The sequence below is a fragment of the Oculina patagonica genome, chromosome 8, assembly GCF_052425735.1.
Source record: "Oculina patagonica isolate OP01 chromosome 8, crgOcupat, whole genome shotgun sequence".
NCBI lineage: Eukaryota > Metazoa > Cnidaria > Anthozoa > Scleractinia > Oculinidae > Oculina > Oculina patagonica.
In genome coordinates this window covers 29,805,767-29,831,155 of record NC_135765.1, presented here as the reverse complement: position 1 = coordinate 29,831,155, position 25,389 = coordinate 29,805,767, and the positions used below count along the sequence as shown (strand labels likewise).

At 40.8% G+C, this 25,389-nt stretch overlaps 2 protein-coding genes and 1 long non-coding RNA gene across 4 annotated transcripts in view; 1 reads left to right on the top strand and 2 right to left on the bottom strand.

Moving 5' to 3' along the window:
• The window catches only part of LOC144664006 (uncharacterized), a 358,501-nt gene that overhangs the window by 170,765 nt on the left and 162,347 nt on the right, over positions 1-25,389 (bottom strand). The gene's annotated exons all lie outside the window — the stretch shown is intronic.
• Positions 1-25,389, top strand: part of LOC144664014 (uncharacterized) — a 253,535-nt gene that overhangs the window by 209,027 nt on the left and 19,119 nt on the right. The window lies entirely within an intron of this gene.
• Positions 15,777-19,084, bottom strand: LOC144664033 (uncharacterized). Its single transcript, XR_013572734.1, has 2 exons — positions 17,990-19,084; positions 15,777-16,866 (listed from the first exon to the last, which is right to left on the bottom strand). It is a non-coding gene; the product is annotated as an uncharacterized LOC144664033 (long non-coding RNA).

Here is a 25,389-nt window from a genome sequence, read left to right as displayed (position 1 = left end):
GGCTATTAAGATGTTGTAAAAAGCCGTCGACTTGGTCTTGATCTAATATAGTAAAAGTGTCGTCTACACTATATTACTTTTTTTAATTTTGAACCAGAAGGTGTTGTATACAAAATTCCATGTGAATGCGGCAAAGTATATATAGGGGAAACAGGGAGAGCGATGCAAGACATCTCAAAGCGATTCTATCGTGAGACAAACGAATAAACGTTCATTACCTATCTTACACCACGATGAACAATATTCACATCTTTAATGACAAAAATATAAATGTTTGGAACCATAAAACTTTTGTCAGTTTGATAACAAGAATTCTGTTACCGGTTATCCAAACCTCCTTTGAGATCCTTTACGGTTATGATTTTCTTTGTTTTAACTTGATGAATTATTAATGAATTTGAAAAGGGTTTGTCTTAGGGGGTGTTTACAACTTTCGTACCAGTGCGAGTTCACCCCGGTTCCCTTTTGTGGCTTACTTTTCATTTACAACCAGAAATTGTCATACCGGATTGTCAATCCAAGATGGTCCCAGATGGCGTAATCAGGTTGGATATGCGATGGGGAGAAAGCAGATTCATCTCTTCTTGCATGTAAATGCGATAAAAAATCAAGTAGTCATCCCGGAATGGAACTCGCGCTGGTGCGGGTTTTCTCATGAAAACACCCTTATTAAAATATGCTCATTAACCATTTTTACCATCAGTTTTATTTGTGGGCAGAATTACCATAAACACAAGCTACATGTAGGCTTTCTTGGGACCGCTCAATTTTGATACATCTATCAACAACCTATTATATACTAGAAACTTAAAGTAAAGATTAAAATGAACAATTATGTTTTGAATAATTGATATTTTGATTGATTAATACATACACCGTTGTTTCAAAATGACATATTTCAAATTTAGCATGGTTTCACAATAACCAGGGATAGGTGGGGGAACTATGGGAGACTCCAACCAAAGGTCGAATACTTGACCCTTTTCATAGACCACTTTTAACAGGAACGTTGACCCTGTCCTTTCATTTACCTTCAATAGAAAATGGTATCCCTTTTACATACTTACAAAAGGGATACTACATCACTTTTTTGAATTTCGTACTTGAATAACGTAACCCTTAAATCGCTCCATCGTTCCATTCTGTTAAATAATTAGTTATGCATTAAACCTGGATTAATCCAATTCATTTATGAGCTTGCGCACAGCTGGAGCCTTTGATTTTATGTTGCACGCAGCCCGTGCAAAATAATTCCACGTTACAACCTATCGTCGACCTGTACCTTACGTAAAAAAAACTAACCTGCATCTTGGCTCGTTCCTTGTGCATCCCTTAAATTGTCTATCTTTTCGCTCACATTTTTAACTTGATTTTCCACCTGCTCAAGTTTGTCTTTCATGTTTCCTGAGGATTAAAACCATATTCAAGATATAAGGTGCTTTTCGTTTTCACAGGCCGACCCGTCGGACAAACTGTTGTTGTTGAAATGGATCTACATTCTCCTATTTAACCGGGCCAACCGAGCGGAACGGCCCTTTCCATTTTGAGTTCGTTTCCTTAGTGTCCCGCATCTGTGAGAATGTACTGAACCTGGAAGTAAGTCAAAGAACGGCTTGTCAAAATAAACGGTAAATTGCGGACCGACCGGTCAAAGTTCCGGAAATTCGCCGCCTGGACCGGACAATTCCATTTAATTTTCAATCGAAACTTCTGGAATTTTGGCTTAATAGGAATCTGTTTGACAATCAAGGAAAGTTGGCGCTGCGTCTATTGTCCACTAAGAACGAAAGAGTCACAAAATGCTCCGACTTGTTTTCAAAGTTCACCTACGAAAGACGAAGTTAGTTGGAAGGGAAAACTAATATTAATGAAATTTTGAAAATTTTATAGCGAAAAGAAAAGCAATGATCTGTAAGGTTCTTTACATGGAAAACTCCTCTGTATCCTGAGGCTTGGTCCTACTAAGTTTTTGCCCTCCCTTATGGAACTTAGGTCATGGTAGACTTCAACAAGTTCCCTGGTCAGTTTTTTTCTTCGTCGGTAGGGTGTGTCGTCCGCGGATAAAAAAGCATCACAAAGTGTTCCACATCTGTCCCGGCTAGGAAAATTAAGTTACATGCCTTTACGGTCGTTTTTGGCCAGTTTTGGGAAACTGGTTTTGGTGATTTGGAAAGATTACTTTGGGATCGTCCGTTTTTCGTGTCTTAAACACTCTTGTGAATTTTTTGATTGCCGTGGAAAGGTTTCTATTGAATCCCTGGTGAACAGAAACTAATGTTATACCAAGTCTGTTACAGAAGTCCCGGGAGAATTGTCCAGCTATATATATTTCAGATACAATATTACTTAAAACTCAAAACGTTGTTGTTTTGCCTTTCGGTAACATGAAAACGAGAAAACATTTGGCACAAAGGTGCCCTGATATTTTTTCCTTAATGTCTCTCTTTCACTTTGCAAACATTTAACACATACCTTCCACCTCTCCAAGTTTATTCTCGATGTTTCCTTTCTCGTCCTTCCATTGTTTAGGCAGCTCTTCATGAAAAACAGAAATAGATGTTTATGAGGAAACATTTTAACTTTCTAAAAGAAATATCAACGCTAGAACATGACGTTTCGGCGTCATTTTGTCATTCATTCATTTTAACTTTCACCTGAATTTAGTTAATCAATGTACATTTCCCCTGTTCAGTTGTAAATCAGAATCGTAAGTGCAGTACACGCTTAGGAGAGGTGTCCGCGCGCATATGGGGGGTTAATAGTCCATTTTACAGTTGGCTGCCAAGTGACCTGGCCTTTGATTGGTAGTGAGGCTGGAGGTGACCTTGCATTGATACAAACCTCTCTGTATTATTATGTAAATGCAAACTAGTTAGCATCAGAACAACAAGATTAACAAAACAAAAGCAGTGAGGTCTGTATTAAAACAAGGTCACCTTTAGCCTCACTTTCATTCAAAGGCCAGGTCACTGAGCAGACAACTGTAAAATGGCCTATTATGTTGTGTTTGCATGTGGCTAGGGCCATGAATAAGTGTCCGCTTACAGGAGGTGTCCTCTATTGGAGGTTCAACGTTGGATATAGTTTCATTCTAGTCATAGACGTAATACCACACTTAAGCCCTGGCTAAACTAGGAAACATTGTTGCAGAAACATTGTTGCGGAGGCAAATGTTTCCCAGTTTAGCCACGCGGGAAACATATGTTGCGGAAACAAATTTTGTTTCACGGAAACCAAAAATGTTTCTGCCTCAAGTTAAAAACATTTTTGCTTCCCGGAGACAAAATTTGCTTCCGAAACATACGTTGCCCAGTTTAGCCACCCTGGAAACAATGTTGACCTGTTTATGCGCGTGCATCACACTTTGTTCCCGCAACATTGTTTCCTCGTTTAGCCACCCGAAAAGCAAAACATTTTGCTTTCTTCCCGCTAGTTTAGCCACCTACGAAACACGGCAAGGAACAACGTTTCTGCAACAATGTTTCCTAGTTTAGCCAGGCCTTTAAGCTTGGTATTTACACTTAAATTACTTGTATTATTTTTTATTAATTTCTGTTGCTAATTGAGGAATACCGTAACATTCTTGACAGCTCTATGTTGTTACTTTCACCTTGATCCTACAAATGACTATCCCGTTAATCACGTTTGTAAAATAATTGGATATCAAAAAGCTTTACTTAGCATCTGCTTGGAAAATGAACAGGAAATCAGACAGACATGGCGCAAAAAGTAATTAAATCTAAAAATCCCTTCCTTGAAAGTTTTCTCCCACATAATTATTATTACCTTGGAAGTGGGGCCACTCTCTGAAAACATTGGCATCACTCAAAAAATTGAAAACAACAGACGCTGCCATCACACTTGCAAAAGTTTGCCAGGGGGCAGTTACTGATTCATTGCCGTCTGCAAAATCTGCAATACCTTTAGCGATAAGCCATTCAATACCAACGTCAAATGCGGCAGCAAAGAGACCTGCAACAATAATATATAAAGGACATTTTTGGGATAAGGAGTGAGAGACTTTTCGCGCCCTTTGATTGAGTTGTTACCCAGCAAAGTGCGTGAATAAGCAGTGAGCCAGTGCACTTACAAACAGGAACAAACAGAAAAAAAGAACTGCAGCTAATTTTTTTTTTCACTTGTCTATTACTGCAGGTTCATCTGCAGCATTCTGCTTACCGCAGAATATGCAAGGAATCGAATGTGCTATTATTGAATAATTGAGTTCATTATTGCTCGATTAAGCACACGGCCTACCCCACTAGCACGCATTATCAAGGCAAACAAATATCGTTCTGTGATTGGCTATCCGAGCGGTCAAGATTGAGCCAACTTGACCGCTCGGGATGGGCCGTTGTGTTCGTGCAAGCGAAAAACTTCTCCCTGAAGCTGGTTTAAAGAGCTTTTTTGTCGTAACGAAATAAAAAATTGCTCCTTTTGCACATTGAGTTGTATATATGTAGGTACTCGTGAATTTGTAACAACGTTCGTGAAGTGTGGGGAGCACTTCTTTCGCGTCTTTACATGGTTCCCTAGCGGCGGAACCATTGATGACTTCTGTTCATTACCCCGTCAATCGCCAAGCAAAAGATGAGAGGAGACAGTAGACATCCCTGTCAAATTCCCGTTTGATCGTAGGCTCGAAAGCACTTTCAAACTCTGCCTCGGAATACATGTATATGTACATGAACCTTATGTGCATGTCTTCTTTTCTATTCGATTTTGTCAAAAAAAATCTCTTAGTAGTTTGTAAGTGAGGGACCCGTGTAATATTTATATTTATATATGTCACACCAATCAGTTTGGTATTTTTGTAAGGAACGTATTGTCAGTTACTTAATTTAGTAAGAAATAAAACATTAACCAGTCTTACCTTCTCCCTCCATTTCAATTGCCATCACTTGGGGGTGGGAATGAACCAACTCTTTTCGTCGCCAATCAGCATTAACCTTCTCTGGGCCACTCAAAAACTCGCCATTCCTGTGTACTGTTACGTCTCGTTCTTCAGGGATTTTCAAAGGTGCCTTCCAACCGTCAGCCACATGTCTGATTAGTTGAAGAAAACGTCGGCTCACAAGACTCCTTGTGCCAGTGGATTGTTCTTGATCATCCATGACAATCTTGGAGGCATATGTTGTTAGCTTTGCAGAAACCACCACATCTCCCAGTTTGGATTTCTCTTGGTTTAGACCACTACAACATCCCACAGAAATAGCTCCCTTGGGTCCCAGTACAGTGGCAGCATTTTTCAAGGTAATCAAAGAACTGCCAGGACCAGTGGAACCTTCATTGCATCTCATCAATGCAACTTTCACATCTGCATCTTGGTCGCCAACCGCATTTCCAAAGTAAACGTAACCGAGACCATCAAAGTACCATTTAAATGAATTTCGTAAGTGTGCATAGCAACTTAAGAACTCACAGTCCTTAACAGTCACCAACAGAATGTCTATAGGCAGACTTGGGTAGCTTTTAGTTGTTGGAAGGTCGCACAGCTTTGGAACGTACATATCGACCTCAGGTGGGTCGCCATCACTATCTTTTAAACTTCCACTTTCAGCCCCAGACATTGTGATCAACCATATTCAAGAATGTTCCTACAAAGTAATAAGGAACAGAGTTACAATAAATAAAGCATTTTTATTAGTGACCCTAAGGGAACCCGCGAATTTTATTTTCAATTTTAAATACTCAGGATACCCTCAATTCCCAAAGGCTGAGCTGAGTGAAATAGTAAAAGTCAACGGGAACCAAAAATGTTTTGAATTTCATTCAACGTCACTTAAAGTTCAACAGCAATGAAAACGTCTTGGTACATTGAATTTAAATTGTTGGCTATTTTTCTTACAATGCATATTCATATATATATTTTCCTACAAAAAAAAACATATTTGGCTTGACTCGCGGTTGACTCGGGCTCGCGGTTGGCTCGTGTAACGCTACAACTCTCTACGGCCGGTGCAAAGGCCGATGCCACGTTTGACCACGTTACGTTTTCAAAATTATCGGGATTAGTGAGGACGGTGAAATTGTTAAAAAACGATATGAAAACGATAGTGTGGACGGAAAACATTTTATTCCTTTAGTACTTTATGGGGAGAAAACTTCGCTTTCAAATTTATCCGGATTAGTGTGAACGGTCTCACGGGGCCTTAAAGTTTGCTGGATGAAAATTAAGATGATTCATTTGTCACGCAACTAAATGAAACGGTCCCATTATATTTTGCTCGAGGGATTTACCCAGCATCTGTTGAAACAAATGTGAGGACCACGTGCATGAAACTACGTCCAGTGCTTCATCGGGTTCTCAAACCACACGCACCTGACCAAATTGGCGTATCCTGATTGGCTTGTCAATTCATGAATAATTAATGAGTTTGAGAACTTTATATTCAACGACACCATTTCCCTTTAGTCGCGTTTACAAATTTCCTTTACGTTTCATAGCTGTATTCCAGGCATCAATACAGCTACCTTTAAAAATACCTTAAACGTAAGAAAGTTCTGTTAGGATGATCTCATTAATATGTATAAGATCTGACGTCAATAAAGTCCCGGATGTTGTTGTTCCTCGAAGTGAAAACATGGCGTGGCGTGTTTGATCTATTGATCCGAAAATCCGAACAATCCTCCCCCCGTCATGAACGAAACAGGTTATGGGCCCAGGTCAAGGTACGGGAGACTACTCTTCGATGGGGATGAACGGAAATATGAGCAATGGGAAGTCAAGTTTCTCGGATACATGCGATTGCAAAAGTTAAAGGATACGATCACTACGGCTGAATTTGAGGACGTTAATGCAGCCAAGAATGAAGAAGCTTTCGCGGAGTTAATACAATTTCTAGACGACAAAAGCCTTTCCCTTGTAATGAGAGATGCACAGGATGACGTGAGGAAAGCATTAAAGATTTTAAGAGCACACTACGCTGGTACAGGCAAGCCGAGAGTGATCTCGTTGTACACGGAACTGACCTCGCTTGTGAAGTCAGCACACGAGACAGTGACAGACTATGTCATACGAGCAGAGACCGCGGCAACAGCTCTTAAAAATGCCGGTGAAACCGTGACGGATAGCCTTCTCATAGCGATGGTACTGAAAGGCCTACCAGAAGAATACAAGCCGTTTGTTGTCGTTATTACTCAGAGCGAGAAAGAACAAACATTTGGCGAATTTAAAGTGGCCTTACGAAGCTTCGAAGACACAGAGCGAGCGAGTATAGCGACGGGAAATCACTCAGTTATGAAAACTGAACACAAGCAAGAATCCCAGCCGAATATTACCTGTTTTCAATGTGGCCAGCCAGGGCACATTGCTCGCTTCTGTGGTAATAAAAACAAAGGCAGGAACGGACGGGGGCACTGGTGCAACACGTGCCATAATTCATCACACAGTGACAGAACATGTCGACGCAAAAGAAAGAACAAGACCGACAAAGTCAGTCAGGCTTCTGAGACTTTGGAGGATTCTGATGAGGAAGTGGAGCATTCATTTGCATTTGAGACCAATGCCTATGTAAATGGGAACACTACTGGGAAGCCAAATGCCCTACTGGTGGATTGCGGTGCGACCACTCACATCATCAATGACGAGTCCAAATTCAGCAAATTTGATGACAAGTTCACACCAGAAAAGCACTACATCGAGCTAGCAGATGGGACACGATCCAACAACGTGGCACTCAAGAGAGGGGATGTTGAGATAACCATCATGGATACCACTGGAAAGTATGTCAGTGCAACACTGAAGAATGCGTTATACATTCCTGCATACCCGCAGAACATATTTTCAGTGCAAGCTGCGACTGAAAGAGGTGCTTCAGTGACTTTCAATCCTGACTCTGCTGAATTAGTTTACAAGGATGGTACCAAGTTTAACATCGAGAAGCATTGTAGACTGTACTATCTTAGTACCTTCGACAAGAATGACACTGACTCTGTTAATTATACTTGTGACCTGAAGGGTTGGCATGAAATACTAGGACACTGTAATTATGAGGACATCTTGAAACTAAAAGGTGTAGTGGAAGGTATGAAAATAAGTAATAGTAGTTCTAGTAAACCCCAAGATTGTAATGTTTGTATTGAAGGAAAGATGACCCAAAGTAGGAATAGGAATCCTGATGCTCGTGCTACTGCACCATTAGAATTAGTTCATACAGATTTGGCTGGACCTATCGATCCAGCTTCTAGAGAGGGTTTCAGATATTCCATAGCTTTTACAGATGACTATTCAGGAGCAATTTTTGTATATTTTCTGAAACGTAAGAGTGACACTGTAGCTGCAACAAAGAAGTTTTTAGCAGACACAGCACCATACGGAGAGGTCAAATGTATTAGATCGGATAATGGTGGTGAATTTATTTCTCAGGAATTTAAATCTCTGCTGGAGAAAAATAAGATAAAGCATGAAATGTCTGCACCCCATTCTCCCCACCAAAATGGGACGGCAGAGCGACACTGGAGAACCTTGTTTGAGATGGGAAGGTGTTTACTCCTGCAAGCCAATCTGGGCAAAGGGTTTTGGCCCTATGCGGTAATGGCAGCTGCGTACATTCGCAATCGGTGCTTTAACAACCGCCTTAAGCAAACTGCATACTTTGCTATCACTGGCAAGAAGCCAAATTTGTCAAACATGAGAGTTTTTGGATCTGAATGCTATGCATATAAGCAGAATAAGAAGAAATTGGATCCCAGGTGCACCAAAGGGATTTTCCTTGGGTATGATAAAGAGAGTCCTGCCTATCTGGTGTTAATCCCAGAGACGGGCAAGATTATGAAGTACAGGGTGGTGAAGTTCCCTAGGAGAGGGGTACATGTTGAACGACAGACCCAAACTGAAATTCCACTGGGTGATGATGATTTCATGCCATCACGACACAATACTAACCCTGATACTTGTAGTGAATCTGATGTTGACAGATCCGGAGAGGGTCTGGATGAACTTGCTGAAGGACCTAAGGCTGAGAATGAATCTAGTCCTACTTCACAGCCTCGTGATGAAAGTGTGAGACGCTCCACGAGGGAGAGAAGACCCCCAGCTTACCTGAGAGATTATGTCACAAACATGAAGGATAGTGATCAGGTACTGACGAGTGTAGATTACTGTTACAAATTTTCTGCTTTCCCTCAAACTTACCAAGAGGCTATGGAATCACCTGAGTCTAGTAACTGGGAGGCAGCAATGAAGGAAGAGATGAATTCTCTAACTGAGAATAACACATTTACTTTGTCTCCTTTGCCAGAGGGCAAAAATTCAGTGGGGGGCCGTTGGGTGTACACTATCAAAGAAAGTTCCAATGGTGCTAAAACTTACAAAGCAAGGTATGTTGCTAAGGGTTACAGTCAAGTGAGAGGTGTTGATTATCAGGAGACGTTTGCACCAACAGCTAATCTCACATCAGTGCGTGTGCTAATGCAAATGGCAGCACAACACGATTTGATTTTGCATCAGATGGATGTGAAGACGGCATATCTCAATGCCCCTATTGATTGTGAGATCTATATGGATCAAGCTGAGGGCTTTGAAGTTCCCCCGGGGAGTGAAGGGAAACTTGTGTATAAGTTGAACAAATCTCTGTATGGATTGAAGCAGTCGGGTAGGAATTGGAACCATGTACTACACTGTTTCTTGCAAGAGAATGATTTTGTACAAAGCCCTGTTGACAATTGTGTGTACACCAAACAGGTTGGAAGTGGACTTGTTGCTATGCTTGTCTGGGTGGATGACATAATTATAGCAGCAAGCGACATGGTGTTATTGTCTAAAACTAAAGAGATGTTGAACAAGAGGTTTCATATGAAAGATCTGGGTAGACTTTCATATTTCTTGGGTATTCACTTTGAGCAAGGTGATGGCTTTGTAAAAATGGACCAGAAGAGGTATATCAGTAAGGTGCTTGAGAGATTTGAGATGTCTGATTGTAAACCAAAACCTACACCTTCTGAGCAGAAGTTTGAGTTTGGCAGTGAAAACCCTGTTGATCCAAAGCGATACCGTGAAGCAGTGGGTAGCTTGGTATATGCTATGACATGCACCAGACCAGACATATGCTGGGTTGTTACTAAACTGTCTCAGTTTCTAACTAATCCCACAAAGGAACACTGGGTAGCAGTGAAACATGTACTGCGGTACTTAAAGGGGACCCTTGACTTTGAACTGTGCTATAGGAAATGTGACAATGGTCTTACACTGATAGGCTATAGTGATGCTGATTGGGCATCATCTACAGATGACAGACGCAGCATCAGTGGGTACTGCTTCAGTTTGAATAAAGCTGGTCCACTTATCTCTTGGAAGTCGAGAAAGCAGCCAACAGTAGCTCTTTCATCTTGTGAAGCTGAGTACATTGCCCTGGCAGCGGCAGTTCAGGAGGGCATGTATCTCATTCAGATAGTGAATGATGTTGGTGAGGTAAATGATCCTGTTTTGATCTTTGAGGATAATCAGGGGACAATTGCCTTGTCCATGAATCCAGTCAATCGACAGAGATCCAAACATATTGATGTGCGATACCATTTTATTCGCAATGTGCAGAATGCAGGCAAAGTAATCATTAAGTATTGTCCCACCGCCGATATGGTTGCTGATGTCATGACCAAACCAGTTACGAAGATTAAGTTGCAAAAATTCAAGAGTTATATTTTTGGTTCTTAAGACATTTGAGTTTTAATGTAGAAGTAATGTACAAGAGTTCTATATTTTGTTATAGTTTTACTCATTTGTCAACTGATAGTAAGCTGTATGTTTATATTTTAGCAATATGACCGTGTTCATGTGATTTTAGAACATACATAGGAAGAGATCAAGTGGGGGTGTTAGGATGATCTCATTAATATGTATAAGATCTGACGTCAATAAAGTCCCGGATGTTGTTGTTCCTCGAAGTGAAAACATGGCGTGGCGTGTTTGATCTATTGATCCGAAAATCCGAACAATCCTCCCCCCGTCATGAACGAAACAAGTTCCCTCTCGACCAATTCTCTTTCGTTGGCCATCAACTCTTAGACATCAACAGCGTAAAACTGTGGCTGACAAGAAGCGATGAATCCCTGTATAACATTGAATGAGACTGCAGCCTTCTGTTTACCACGGAATATGCAAGGAATCGAATGTGCTATGATTGGATAATTCAGTTCATTATTGCTCGAATAAGCACACGGCCTACCCCACTAGCACGCATTATCAAGGCAAGCAAATATCGTTCTGTGATTGGCTATCCGAGCGGTCAAGATTGAGCCAATAATTAATGAGTTTGAGAACTTTATATTCAACGACACCATTTCCCTTTAGTCGCGTTTACAAATGTCCTTTACGTTTCATAGCTGTATTCCAGGCATCAATACAGCTAGCTTTAAAAATACCTTAAACGTAAGAAAGTTCCCTCTCGACCAATTTTCTTTCGTTGGCCATCAACTCTTAGACATCAACAGCGTAAAACTGTGGCTGACAAGAAGCGATGAATCCCTGTATAACATTGAATGAGACGAACATAAACTTCATTTAGCTTTGGAGATAAAAACCTTCATGCAGTAGGCTGTTTAAGAACTAAGCACCCGGCTCACCTTGAAATTTAGAAATTTCCCACTGAGCCAAATTAACGTCTGTCGTTTGTAATTAACTCCATCGAACTCCAAGGCATCAACAACAGAAAACTATAACAGTGAAGAGGCGATGAATTCCTGTATAACATCAAATTAGACGAAAATTTTAGCGTTAGAGATAACAATCTCATGTAGTTGGCTGTTATATATAGGACTACTATTCGATGAAGCGCCCTGGGCGCTTATTAAATGTTTGGACCTTGAGAGTGGGCGCTTATTCGAGGTGGGCGCTTATTAAATTTGCACGACTTTCAGCAAATGCCAAAACGTGAAGATGTACCAAAGCAGAATTTTAACTGTTCATTGAAAGTTTCTGTAAAATACTAAGAAGACTGGGTCATTGGGGAAGTTCTTACTAGTCCTTTGTAAATTTCAATAATCGATACTCCTTTGTGCACTTCAGTTTTTTCTTTGTGGGGTGGTGGGTGGGAGATTATTCGAGACGGGCGCTTATTCGAGGTTGGGCGCTTAATCGAATAAATACGGTAATTATTAGACTTTCTCAAAGTCCTTTTAAATTTTTTTTTTCTGTTCGCTTCGCGACCTCGTTTGCTCGCACGGTCGCGAAGCGACCGTGCTCGCTATATATGCTCGATAACGCTCGCTTTGTTATGTTTTTTTTTGTCGCTCGCTTAACAATTAATACGAGGTCAACTTGGAGCAAGTCTAGGTAATTATCTACCCCTGAACCAAAATAACCCTTCTTTCGCAATCAACTCCAAGACATCAACAACATAAAACTGTTGCTGTGAAGATGCGGTGAATTCCTATAACATCGAATAAGAAGAATATTAACTTTATTTATTTTAGTGTTGGAGGTAAATATCTTCATGCACTGGACTGTTAAAGGGTCTGTAGTGTTGTATGTTCTGGATTACGTGCCAGAACAAGATGCAGTCCTGCTGGAAGGTGTATATTTAAAGCATGAAATATGAAAACACCCAGGGGAAACATAATAATCTCACAGAGCAATAAGGGATGTTTAAAATTGTTAACTTTGCTGCTAAACAGTTCACATGAATGAAAATTTTGACGATTTGTCACGCAACTAAATGAAACGGTCCATTTACATTTTATGCATATTAACACAAATGTCACAAATTGCTCTTTATCCAGCATTTGTTGAAGCAAATGTTTGGACCACGTAAAAACTGTGTAAACCTAGGATTTGATGATGTTGCAACATGCTGGACGTATTAAGCCTGCAAAAATTTCTCCCATTTCGCTCAGAAAAGGCGAAAAACCGTAGCCGAAGACGCGAGAAACCGATGTGCGCGAGTGAAGCTCGCTCGCCTCGCCTCGCCTCTCCAATACCCGCACACTGACCAGAGACTTCGTCCCGGACTGTTTTGTAGTCTAGAGCGTGTTAAATTCACATTGGAGAGCAACCCACTATCTGTATTCCTTTGCAATGATTACGAAACACTAGCAATTTAATCACAACACATTAAAATGTCACTCTCATTAGCAATCACGAAGAATAAGTTTCGATTTCACTTTCCATTTCCGCTTTCATGCTCGCATGTTTCTCTGCACAGTTGCTCGGACGACAACTGGTCACGACTGCTTACCTTAAACGTAAAAAGCTCCTTCCAATCCAAAATAACCTTTGTTCGGAATCAACTCCTGGACAGAAACAACAAAAAACTGTGGCTGAAAAGAGGCGATGAATTCCTGTATAACATCGAATGAGACGAACATTAGCTCCATTAACCTTTGGAGATAAAAATATTTATGCAGTAGGCTGTTATAGAAAAAGCATCTAGCTTATCTTGAATTTGGTTTGAAGTCCCTTTCAAACCAAATTAACGTCTCTCGCTTGCTATCAACTCCAAGTCATCAACAATATAAAAATTTGGCTTTCAAGGGGCGATGAATTCCTGTATAGCGTCAAATTAGATGAGTATTTACATTAAAAGTTTAATTTAGGAAAACCTTGATGCAGCAGGCTCTTATAGAACTAAGCATCTAGCTTACCTTGAAAGTTCCCACTGAAGCAAATTAACGCCTCTCGTTCGCAATCAACTCCTGGACATCATTGGCACAAAATTGTGCCGTGAAGAGGCAAAGAATCTCTGTATAACATCGAATGAGACGAAAATAAACTTCATCATTTAGCGTCGCGTTGGAGATAAAAATATTCATGCAGTAGGTTGTAATAGAAAATGTCTTGTCACGCGAAGTAAAAGTTTCTCAGTGAAGGTCCTTACCCGTGATCTTGGTGTAAAGCCGGTGAATGTATCTCGTTGGATTTGTTCATTTAAAGTCATTCGTGAATCTTTACAGTTTCCGCCATCTATTGAAAAGCTGCTCACAGAAATAAAGGGTGTTGTCTGGAGATCTGTTTTTCTGAAGGATCACGAGATCAAAAGCACTCGGAATGCGACGGATGAAATTACAGCAGATTAGACAAATGTCACGCTTACTTGTCCAAAATAACGCAACTCTGATGTTTTCGTGACACTCAATGGTTTATTTTATGTCTTTTTATCCAAGAATTTTATTTGCTGTTTAACATTTGAATAGTTGCAAGTGTGAAGAACATATATTTTCAACAAACCGCAAAAGATTTGATTGATAGCAACGAAATTATGGTTGACGGTTCATTTGTTATAGCGTTGAGAGGCACAGTAATATGTCACTTAACTATAATGTCTACAGAATTTGATGCATTTTCAATTAAATTTAATCAAAATGGAATGTATTTTCCCTCAAGTAACAAATACAAAGTTCTAAATTCTAACCAACCAGCCATAATGTAATAAATAAGGCTTAATTAATCGTTCAACACTTGAGTTATAAGAAATCCCGCAAATCTATTCGCCTCCGTTTAAAGTAAAAATATCTCGAGTCACCAAAAAGAACTGAACCAAAATAATGCTGGTGTCTGTTTAGTTTAATTTTTGGTCATAGCTATATAGTTATCAGTGATTCAGGTGACAAGAAAAAAAAGTTTCGGAACCTTGTGAATTAGTGTTTTCTGCTTTGCTTTTTTAGGCCTTTTTGAGTGATTCAGTTTTATTTGCATTTGAAGATTGGCTACCACCCAGCACTCATTAGTCTGTTTCCAGTGTATCCATAGAAGTTTTCAATAAGTTAATTTCAAGCATTTTGAGGCCTAATCAGCTGTAGAACATGGTTCTTTGTGTCTTCAGTGTTTCAAGCTTGCATTTCATTCAGTTTATCGTTTTACTTTATATTGCTGACCCTGATCTACGCCAAGATCCGGCTTCACTTCGCTGCTGTTTGTACAAGTGGTCCTTTCATTATTTTAATCTCTTAACACTTGCAGATCGACTTGAGACCTCTCTTTGGTCACGATAATTATACTAGGTCCTTCAACCAACCTTATACTTGGTCCTTTTGCAATAAAAATAAGCACAAATAGCGAGAACTTCTGACAGGTGAGGACCGAGAGTAAAAGGTACAAGAAGTGGAACAAAGCCCCCTCCCACCCCCCCCCCCCCTTCCCTCAATAACCTTTCTTTCTTATGAGTTTTGTTGTCTATGAGGACATCAAGAAGGAAAGGACGTGATTGACTTCCTTCTCCATGGTAAAGTGAATATTAGGGTGTTGACTGTTAACAATTATTCCATGAGCGCGCGTTGGATATGAGATGGTAAATCGCTACAAATAGCCAACGAGGCGCGTAGCGCCAAGTTGGCTATAACTATGTTATATCTAACAAGCGCGAGTGGAATAATTGCTTTATTAAAAATGGCCATTTAATTGCAATGTTTGAGCTCCCCAGCTGTTTTCGTTGACGCGTATCGGCTGCCATGTTGTGGTCAATGGTATACCGTAGAATTCCGGTTATAAGCTCTGGGCTTATACAACTTCGTAAGGGGTTTTTGGGCGGGCTTATAAGCGGAGGGGCTTATATCCGGGAGGGCTTATAAGCGGAATGAAAAAAACGTTTCAAAACGAGCCACGGTAGTGTTGATGGAAATACGTTTTTAAGTTAAAAACGCACAATAAAGCAACATTTAGCGCTATTCAGTACTGTCATCTGGTAGAGGGGGGCTTATATCCGGGGGGGCTTATAACCGGATGTATTTTTTTGTTTCCAGGATGATGGGAGGGGGGGGGGCTTATAAGCGGGGGTGGCATATAACCGGAATTCTACGGTATGAGCTCATAAACCATTGCCTGTTAACCAATCAAAACTCAAAAATTGCAATATACCATTGCTAGATTCTTATTAAAGGTGATAAATAACCAAACGAAAGATAGAATTACTTGGTTATGGTTGATCACTTTCTTGAATGCATTAATAATTCATAAAATTAAAACAAGGCAATCAGATCAGTGACGGTGGTTTGGATTTGTGATCTTCATAAGCATAAATTTTAACTTTTTTGGATTTCTTTGATTTCTCCGTAGTTTTCGTGTCGATTGAGAAGATATATCAAACACTAGAGACAGTGTTTTATCACGTTTCCAAAAACCTTGATGTTCGTCTTAATACCCCGCTGCGTTTCGTATTTTCAAATCTCTTCTTGGTGTCAACCTCGTTCCCAGGGTCTCTCTCTCCCCGCCCCCAAGAGAGACGCTAGGGACGAGGTTGTTCTTGGTGTTTGGAGATTGATCAAACATCTCTCGTCTCTTTGATTTATAATATCTTGTGTGATGTCTGGCAGAGAAAATATCAAAGCACTGATCTCAAACAAATATAACGTATTTTTAATATTATGCTAGTTTGATAGCTATAGAGACGTAAACCGTCTCATGTAACGGCTATGTTCAGTTTATGTGATAATATTGTCTTTTTTTCTAGTTGTTCCACCGAGGCTTCAAAGTTAACCATTGGAAAAAATTGAACTCAAATATAAATTACAATATATAACCAGAGTCGAAGCTACTAACTGCAAATGAAACAACTGTTTCAAGACTGCTCGTAGAAAATAATTTTTAACTCTCCCGACTTTTAGCAAGCAAACAAAAAAAGTTAAAACGCTGATAAAGTAAACGTCTTTAACCACCTGCTTTTTGACTATATTTTGCAAGATTTCATTAAAAAGATCTTTTAAGATCAGTTCTTGGGAAGGCCTTTCTGAAACAACTTCCCTGTAGACTTGATGGTTGATCTTGTACACTTGCAGGGATTCATCAGTTCAATTACAGTAGGGAAGCTGTCGTCGAATCGATTTTCTTTACTACCCAGGTCCATCAGTTTGTTAGTTAATTACTTGTGCAATCACGGGAGCAGTTGGGCGGGACTTGCGCTTACTTCGTCTACATTAGTATCGCGATGGCGAATGAACCTGTGCAATGGAGAACTGCCTGAGTCAATGATAATAATGATAATCAATGATAATCAATTTATATAGCGCATTTTTCATATGTAATATTCAAATGCGCTGTACACATACTGTAATTTACTACACAAAGGCCAGACCACAACACCTGGAACTTCGTGCCCTACTCTTTGTCCCCTGTTATAAGAATGAAGATACAGGAGACGGGACCTACGGTTTATCGTCCTTTTCCGAGAAGACTAGAATGTCTAACCATTTGCAGATGCAATTACAAAGGCAGCACATTCTCCTCAGGTATTTTAAGACCCTGAGTGTTGGTCCGGTCTGGGGTTCGAACCCACGACCTCCCGCACAGCAGTCCGGCGCTCTACCAACTGAGCTAACCAGGCAGCGGTGAGCTATAGTTGTGTCATTTGCCCGTTATTTCAGATTAATATTCGTCTGATTACTGGCAAACACAAGCTATAAGCAATTAAAAAGAAATCAGTTAAGAGTTGAAGTTTATTACAACGTTACTATAAAATGTTGCAAAACTTTGTCTCTAACGAAACCAAGAACGGACTACCTACAGTCGTGCTTTCCTGTCGAACAATCTTTATGAGGAACAACGCACTGCAAAATCCTTAGGCCTGCTTAAGAAAAGCAATACTAAATGGTTCTCTGCATCGGAGTCCCACATGGTAAAATTGTAAGCCAGTAAATAGAGAAGTACCTTTTTTATATATAGATAATTCCTATATTATAATCGTGTTATAATAAATTTTTCATATTTTTCAATCATTCATTTTCTTTTCGGTTACTTAAAGCCGTCATCTCTACCATGTATCTAGCGCACTATGTCAGAGCGGTTTTCACTTGAGAATCGAAAGCAATTCGCATTTGCATTGGTTTTGCATTTCTACATCCATTCATTGGTTTAAAACTCTCGCGCCAATTTCTCAGCCAATCAGAAGTAAAACCAAAACCAATCATGACGCGCTCGCGCACGTTTTCCCGTGCTTCGTGCCGGCAACATGTATTTGCTTCGAGTTTTGATTAGTTTACTGGATTGTCTGTGTTCTTTGTAATTCTATAGAGTGATTACTTTGGTTTTGGTTTTACGACACTAGATTGAAAACTGATCTATTACCTAACAGTCAGGGCCAGACCATCCAGTAATGTCCGCTCGGTCCGGAAACTGGAAACGCCCCAGGCAATATTATCCCAGTACGGTCCTCGTGCTCGGTTAACTAAGAGGTAAGTAAATGGAGTTCAAAATCAGTAAAACGTTATTATACAAAAAAATGAGGAGGTGGACAAATTACTTCCTTATTATAAATCCAAACTTAAAACGTCAAAGTTAAATCTTAGCTAACCTTTTCTTCCGCAGAGGTGTTACCTTTCTATTGTGGTTAATTCTCTCTTTCCGTCTTCCCTCTGCTCCACAGTTCCAATGTCCCTTTGCTCATTGTGCCTCCCCACCGTTCCACTTCGCCATCGTTTCTTTGTGCCATCGCACCACTAAGCCACTGTGCCACTGTGTCACCGTCCCATTGTACAACTGTGCCTCTGTGCCACTGTGCTATCGTTCCACGGTGTTCCACGGTGTTCCACCGTGCCACCGTGCCACCGTTCGACTGTGCCACTTTTCCACTGTGCCGTCGTTCCACTGTACAATCGTTCCACTGTGTAACTGTTTGAGTGTGCCACTGTTTCACTGTGCCATTGTATCTTTGGGTCACTGTTCCACTGTGCCATCGTTCTACTGTTCATTATTTCCACCGTTGCGCTGTGCCATGCTTTACTGCGCCCCAGTTCCACTGTTCTATTGTTCAATCGTTCCACTGCGCCTCAGTTTCAATGTTCCATCATTCCACTGTGACAGTTAATTGTTAGCTAGCATTTAGCACAGATTTCCGTTCCATACTGTTCCACTGTGCCACCGTTCCCCTACTGTTTCACTACTCCACTGTGCCTCCTTTTCGCCTTTCTATCCTGCCTCCGTTCCACTAAGACACCGTTTCACTATGCATAGTTCCTATGGTCCTCTGTGTAATCTACTGTACAGCTGAGCCACTGTGTCCCTGTATCACAGTTCCTCTGTGCCTCTGTTACCATTGCACCAATGTGCCTCTCTTTTATATACCTCCGACCATTCTGGAGCTGTACTTGTGCTCAACTCTGCCACTGTTACGTAGTGCCGCCGTACCTTCGTTCCACCTTTGTAAACGTTTCTCTATGCTAATGTGCCATGCACTGTTTAACTATACGTCTATTCTTGTGTTCCCATCTATCTCAACTCTGCAAAAAATTATTGTCCTACCAAATATAAATAAATATCGTGACTGTGCCTCTGTTCCACTGCAGCACTGTTGCCCTGTGGTACTGCGCCACTATACAACTGTGCGTGTGTTCAACTGTACCACTGTTCTATGGTGCCATTGCCAGTCATTGCCACTGCTCCACTGTTCCATTGTATCACACTACCACTGTTCCGTAGTGCCACTGTTACTCTGTTTCACTCTGATTCACCTCCACTGTACCACTTGTCCTTTGTACTACTATTTTATTGTTCCTCTGTGCCTCTGCCTCCACTGTGCCACTGTCCCAAAGTGCGACCGTACCTCTGTTTCACTGTTTCACTGTGCCACTCAAAGCGACCGACCCTTTTGACTGTTCCACTGTGCCACTATTCCACTGTTTTTCTACCTACTGCACGACTAAACCACCGTGCCCTTGGGTCTGAACCATTTTGGCATGGTTCCACTTTGTGACTTCCACTTTGCCACCGTACCTTTGTTCCAATTTGTATGTTTCATTGTGCCACTCTTTATCCGTGCCAATTATATTACTGCTCTATTGTTCCACCGTGCCTCTGCCTCCGCTGTACCACTTTCCCGGTGTGTCTTTGTTACACTGTGCCTCTATACCACTGTTCCACGGTTCCAAATATGCCATGGTTCCACTGTGCAACTGTTCCACTGTGCGCTATTCTAGTGCGACAATGTTCCATTGTTTCACTGTGCGCCTGTCCAACCGTGCCACTGTTTCACTGTACCTGTGTCTCATTTTACTACTATTTCTCTGTGTCGCTGACCGTGACACTGTTGCTTTGTTCTACACTTCACTGTTCCTCTGCAATCCCGCGCCTGTTTTCAACTGTACCACTGCTCCACTGTCCCACCGATGTCCAGTATCCCTGTTTAACTTTACTACTTTCTACAGTGCCACTGTTTCACTCTGCCTCCGCCCCATTGTGCCTTTAATTCAGTACACGGCAGTTCTGCAGGTGTACTGTTCCAATGTGCCTCTGCTTCTTGCAATGTACTTCTGTTTTATTGTTCCACAGAGCCCCTGTGCGAGTGTTTTACTGTTTTACTGTGCCACTATTCAACTGCACCTTTGTGTACAGTCAAACTGTGCGTCTGTACCACTGTTTCACTATTCTATCGCTCCAGTGTGCCACTGCCCGTCTGTTCCACTATGGCACTGTTTCTCTTGTGCCACTGTCTCACTGGTACACTTTGCCACGTTGGTAACGTCACCGTGACGCTGTTACGTAGTTTTACTGTGCAACTGTTCTACTATACTAGTGTGCCATTATTCCACCACAATCTTGTGCTTCTTTTCCACTGTTCCACTGTTCCTCTGTTTTACAGTGCTACTTCTCCACCGTGCTCCGTATAACTGTGCCATTGTTTCACTGTGGTCACTGTGCTACTGTTTAACTTTGTCACAGTTTCACTGTCTCTGTCCGACTGCGTCACTGTTCCACTGTATCTTTTATCAACTGTGGCCCTGTGCCTCTGTGTCACCGTTCTGCCGCTGCTCCACGGTACTCCACTGTGTTACTGTTTGTTGAACTTTTCTATTGGTTTACTGAGTCCCTGTCCGACCATGCACACTTTCACTGTACCTGTTCAACTGTGGCCTCTGTGCCACTGTGCCAGTCTTCCACTGTGCCTCTGTGGAACTCTAGCGGTTGCTCTGTGCTTCTGTGCCTCTGTGCCACCTAGCCACTGTTTCCCTTTTGCAACTGATGCATTGTTTTGAATTTTTTTTTCTGGTTTGCATTGGAGGGTTTTGGGTTGAGGAGACAGCTTGTGGTATCCAAATGCAATTAGGATTGTATGCCTTGAATAATTTAGGCGAAGAAAGCTAACAACGAGACAAATTGAGGTAAAGGTTAATCTACAATCTGGAACTATACCTGCTGAAACAAGTTTTAAGTTCACTCTAACTGCTCAAAAATATAGCCCTCTTCGCAATCCTTAGCTTCATTCAAGGTTGTTTTGACCAAGAGAGCGGATGTAGTATCTGCTTTAACTGCGTCACCTAAACATTCTTTTCCAACCACAATTACTTTGCTTCAATAGGTCATCCGAGGCCAGCAAAAATGGAGTTAAAAGCAAGAAGCTATCTATAATATCGGACTCTGCGACGGGAAGAAGACGTGAGCGGGTGTAATATCAGTTTTAATCTGTGTTTTAACAGCATTTTCTCCGATTTATTTTAGCTTTGTGTTCGGTATTTATACGTCTCGCAAACAGAAAACACCTACTCGAATATTTGAACTTTCAGATTTTTATGCGTGAGTGCCTTATAAGTATTAGTCATTTCAAAAAGGTAATGAGCACAAAATTAACATCCAACAGAAAAACCACTCATTTATTAGTCTCCCTCGCAGCCGTTTTTAGTGTCGTCACGCAAAGACGACACTGAAAACGGCTGCGAGGAAAACTACTCATTTATTTACATCTATTATAAACATCAGAAACACTTATTACATGTTAATGATAATTCAGGTTCTTTTTGTCACTCAAAACAAAAAAGCAGTATTAATAAAAGCAATTTCCCACGTCTTGACATTTATTTTTAGTCATTTCACAAAAGGTAATGAGCACAAAATTAGTATCCAACAGAAAAAACACTCATTTATTTTCATCCGTTATAAACATCAGAAACACTTATTACATGTTAATGAAAATTCAGGGTTTTTTTTCACTCAAAACAAAAAAGCAGTATCAATTAAAACAATTTCCCACGTCTTGACTTTAATATCAATGCTATCTCGGAGCGAATAAACGTAGCTATAAATTTACGTAGTTCTGATTATAAAAATATAACCACTGTATACGCTCAATACAATCTGAGCGGGTATTATTTTTCCTATAAGCCCGCTAAAAGCTATAGAAACCTGGTAAATGCTATAGAGGCCCGGTGCCCCGGACGCGCAAATAGTTTGTTCAACTTCACTGAACGACTTCTCTATTCTGCAATTTTGCTTCTTTTATACATATAATCTTTTATATAGCACAATTTCACCGGAAACGTTCTACTTGCTTAAGTGAAAATGAGACGGTGTCAAAGAAGGCGACGGATAACGGCAAGACAAGTCAAACTCTAGGAATGTTTAGAGGTAAGAAAACATTTTTTACTCCCAATTTGAAGACATAACACATATTTTTCATTGCGTTCAAGTGTATTCGTTGCGTTATCATTGAGAAAAACGCTAAATTTTATACTGATTTCTATGCAAGTTAATCGGCGATCAAAACTATTTTTTCTAGAACCTCCTTGTAGTTACAAAAAAAACGAAAATCGTTCAATTAGTTTTCTTAGTTTCGTATAAACGCGGTGTCGGTTGAAATACAACAGAGCTCATGTAAAAAGACGAAACCTGTAAAATAGTAAAGAATTTCAAACCTCCGTATGGGAAGAGCTCATTCCGTGAACTGAAACAAGAGTCTCTATTGTTGCTCCAGTTACAGAAAAGTAAAAACAACACGATCACCATGTTCCAAGCGGATTTCACTGATTACCGCTTCACTAATGTGATTATTAAACAAATGCAACCTTCTCAGAACTTTATTCTCTCTCAGTGCTCCAGCTAGAGCAGTAGCTCCTTCGTCACCAATGTTACTGCAAGACAAATTCAACACTGTCAGACTTGTGTTGTTTTGTAACGCTTCAGCTAGTCCAGTAGCACCGTGGTCACCAATGTTATTGTCAGACAAACCCAACTCTGTCAGACTTATGTTCGTTTGTAATGCTTCAGCTAGTCCAGCAGCACCGTGGTCACCAATGTTATTGCCAGACAAATCCAACACTGTCAGACTTGTGTTCCTTTGTAATGCTTCAGCTAGTCCAGTAGCACCGTGGTCACCAATTTTATTCATAAGCAAATACAACACTGTCAGACTTGTGTTCCTTTGTAATGCTTCAGCTAGTGCAGTAGCACCGTGGTCACCAATGTTATTGCCAGACAAATCCAACACTGTCAGACTTGTGTTCCTTTGTAATGCTTCAGCTAGTGCAGTAGCACCGTGCTCACTAATGATATTGTCAAGACAAATTCAAGTATGTCAGACTTGAATTCCATTTAAGTACTTCAGCTAAAACAACGGCGCTATGCCTCGGTTTCTACGTCTGCGCAAGCAAAACTTTGCAGGTGTAAGTAATGAGCCAGAAATACGTGCCAATTTTAAATGAAAATCACTGTGGTCTGTTTTACATTCTCTAATGCACTCCAATACAACAGAAAAGCAGTCACCGTCATCTTCATGGTTCACTTGTGACGTTAAACGCTTGAAAAGATCTTCTGTTGTTTCTTCACAACGTGCCACTATCATGCCACATGTGAATTTAAGCACCTCGTGTAGCTCATGGAAGTATCTTCTGTCAGAAGCTAAGCTGTCGGCGCTGACCTCATTCTCGAGAAGTTGACAACACAGATAAAATGCTGCAAACCATTCTTGGAAACTCTTGTGTAGAAAGCTGTAACGTCGGCGCGGTCTTAGTTTGCTGCCCCCTTGCTGAACTGACAGAAATCCGAATCCAGGTAAGTCAACTAAATGGCTTCCAAGCTCACTTTCCTCAAAGTCCAAGTTGTCTTCACGCAGACCCTTCAAAGCTATCCAGCCAAGGTGTTTCAACTGATTTTTGTAAAATTCAATGAGATCCTCGTTGTTTTCTGGTAATCCTTTCTTCTGTATGTATCGTCTCAGGACACACTCTACTATATCCATATACAGTTTAGTTCTACTTTCTGGAAAAACACCCTGACATTCTTCGCAAATGAGGCAAAGGAGTGCCGTGTTCAAAGGATTTTCCGCCATTTCTTTTAGGTTTTTATCCCTTCTCAGTTTAGACAAAAGCTTCTGGGCCAAATCCTCGATGGTTTTGAAATATTTAACAATAAACTTCCGTGCTTCTTCTTCGGTGAACCCTTCGATCTCCAGCAGGGTGTCACAGTGTATTCTTACCTTCATTCCAGCCTCGTGCCGTGCAGTAGCAACCAAGCGGCATTTTGGAAGTACTCTGCCTTGAATGATTTCTGAAAACATTGGTAGTTCATTCGCTGGAACCTCGTCTAGTCCATCAAGTATCAGCAATACGTTAGACTGGTTGTGGCGAATGAAGCTGAAGAATCTTTCTCTGACGTCTTCTTTAACATCTCGAGGGAGAAGTTGATCATCAATGGCCTCCCATAGGTCAGACTTCATATCACGACACCTCAGCAACATTACTGTTTCGAACCTTGGAAAGCCGTTTTCTGCTTTTTGCTTTCCTGTAGCCCAGTCATAAACAAGCTTTTTGCAATACGTTGTCTTCCCCATACCAGGTTTCCCTTCAATCAACACTGTTCTTGGTTGCGGACATCCTTCATGTGGTTTAAAGATCCCAGACATGTTAACAGTGTCGGTTGTCGCTGTTCCTCTCGTTTTCTTCCTGCTGACAACTTTGAGTTTGGTGAAAATATCATCAAGATGAAAGTGAAACTCTTCACACCATGGAAACGGAGCAAGCCAACCCTCGCGGAGTTTGTAGAGTTGACGAATTCCATCAATGATCTCGGCTGGATCAAAAACATCTACAAGTAATTAAATAAAGCCACTTCAAGTACCTCGAGGGTGGAATTTTAAATCGAGATTTAAAAAAAAAGACCAAATGGACAGTAAGCAAATGAAGACAAAGACAATGGCTCTTCTCTCCTTCTCTCTCTGAATTTTCCCGAGGATATCAGGCGGTTGAACACAAGCTAACTAAATTGCGTAGAATATAGCAACGGATCTTACCTTCTAGCTCGGGTTCCCTTCCTACAGGAGGCGCTCGGCTCATCAAAGTGTCCAACTTTTCTTCCATGTGTCTAATTTCAACTTTCATCTCCTCAAGTTTGTCTTTGGCGTTTTCTAAGAATCAAATAACTTTCCAGTAAGTGAAATCAAGACAGTTACTTTTTAATTTCTCTCTTAGACTGTCTTTGTGTTACGGTATTTTGAGTAATTCTTTGTGAAGTAGTATACTATACTCGCCTCTCTAATTAATGAGCACCCCCACTGGATGTTGCATTTGAATGAACCCCCCCCCCCCCCTTAACATCTCGCACCTTCTCTCATCAGTAGTCACCAGCCAGACTAGAGAAAGTGAACAGAATTATTTGGCGCCCATTAATGCTAAGAAGTTGTACTTTCCTGCTGAAGTAGCTAAGAACAAAGACTGGTAAAATATTGATCCTCTGTGTATTATGTACCAAAGTCATTAGGGTTA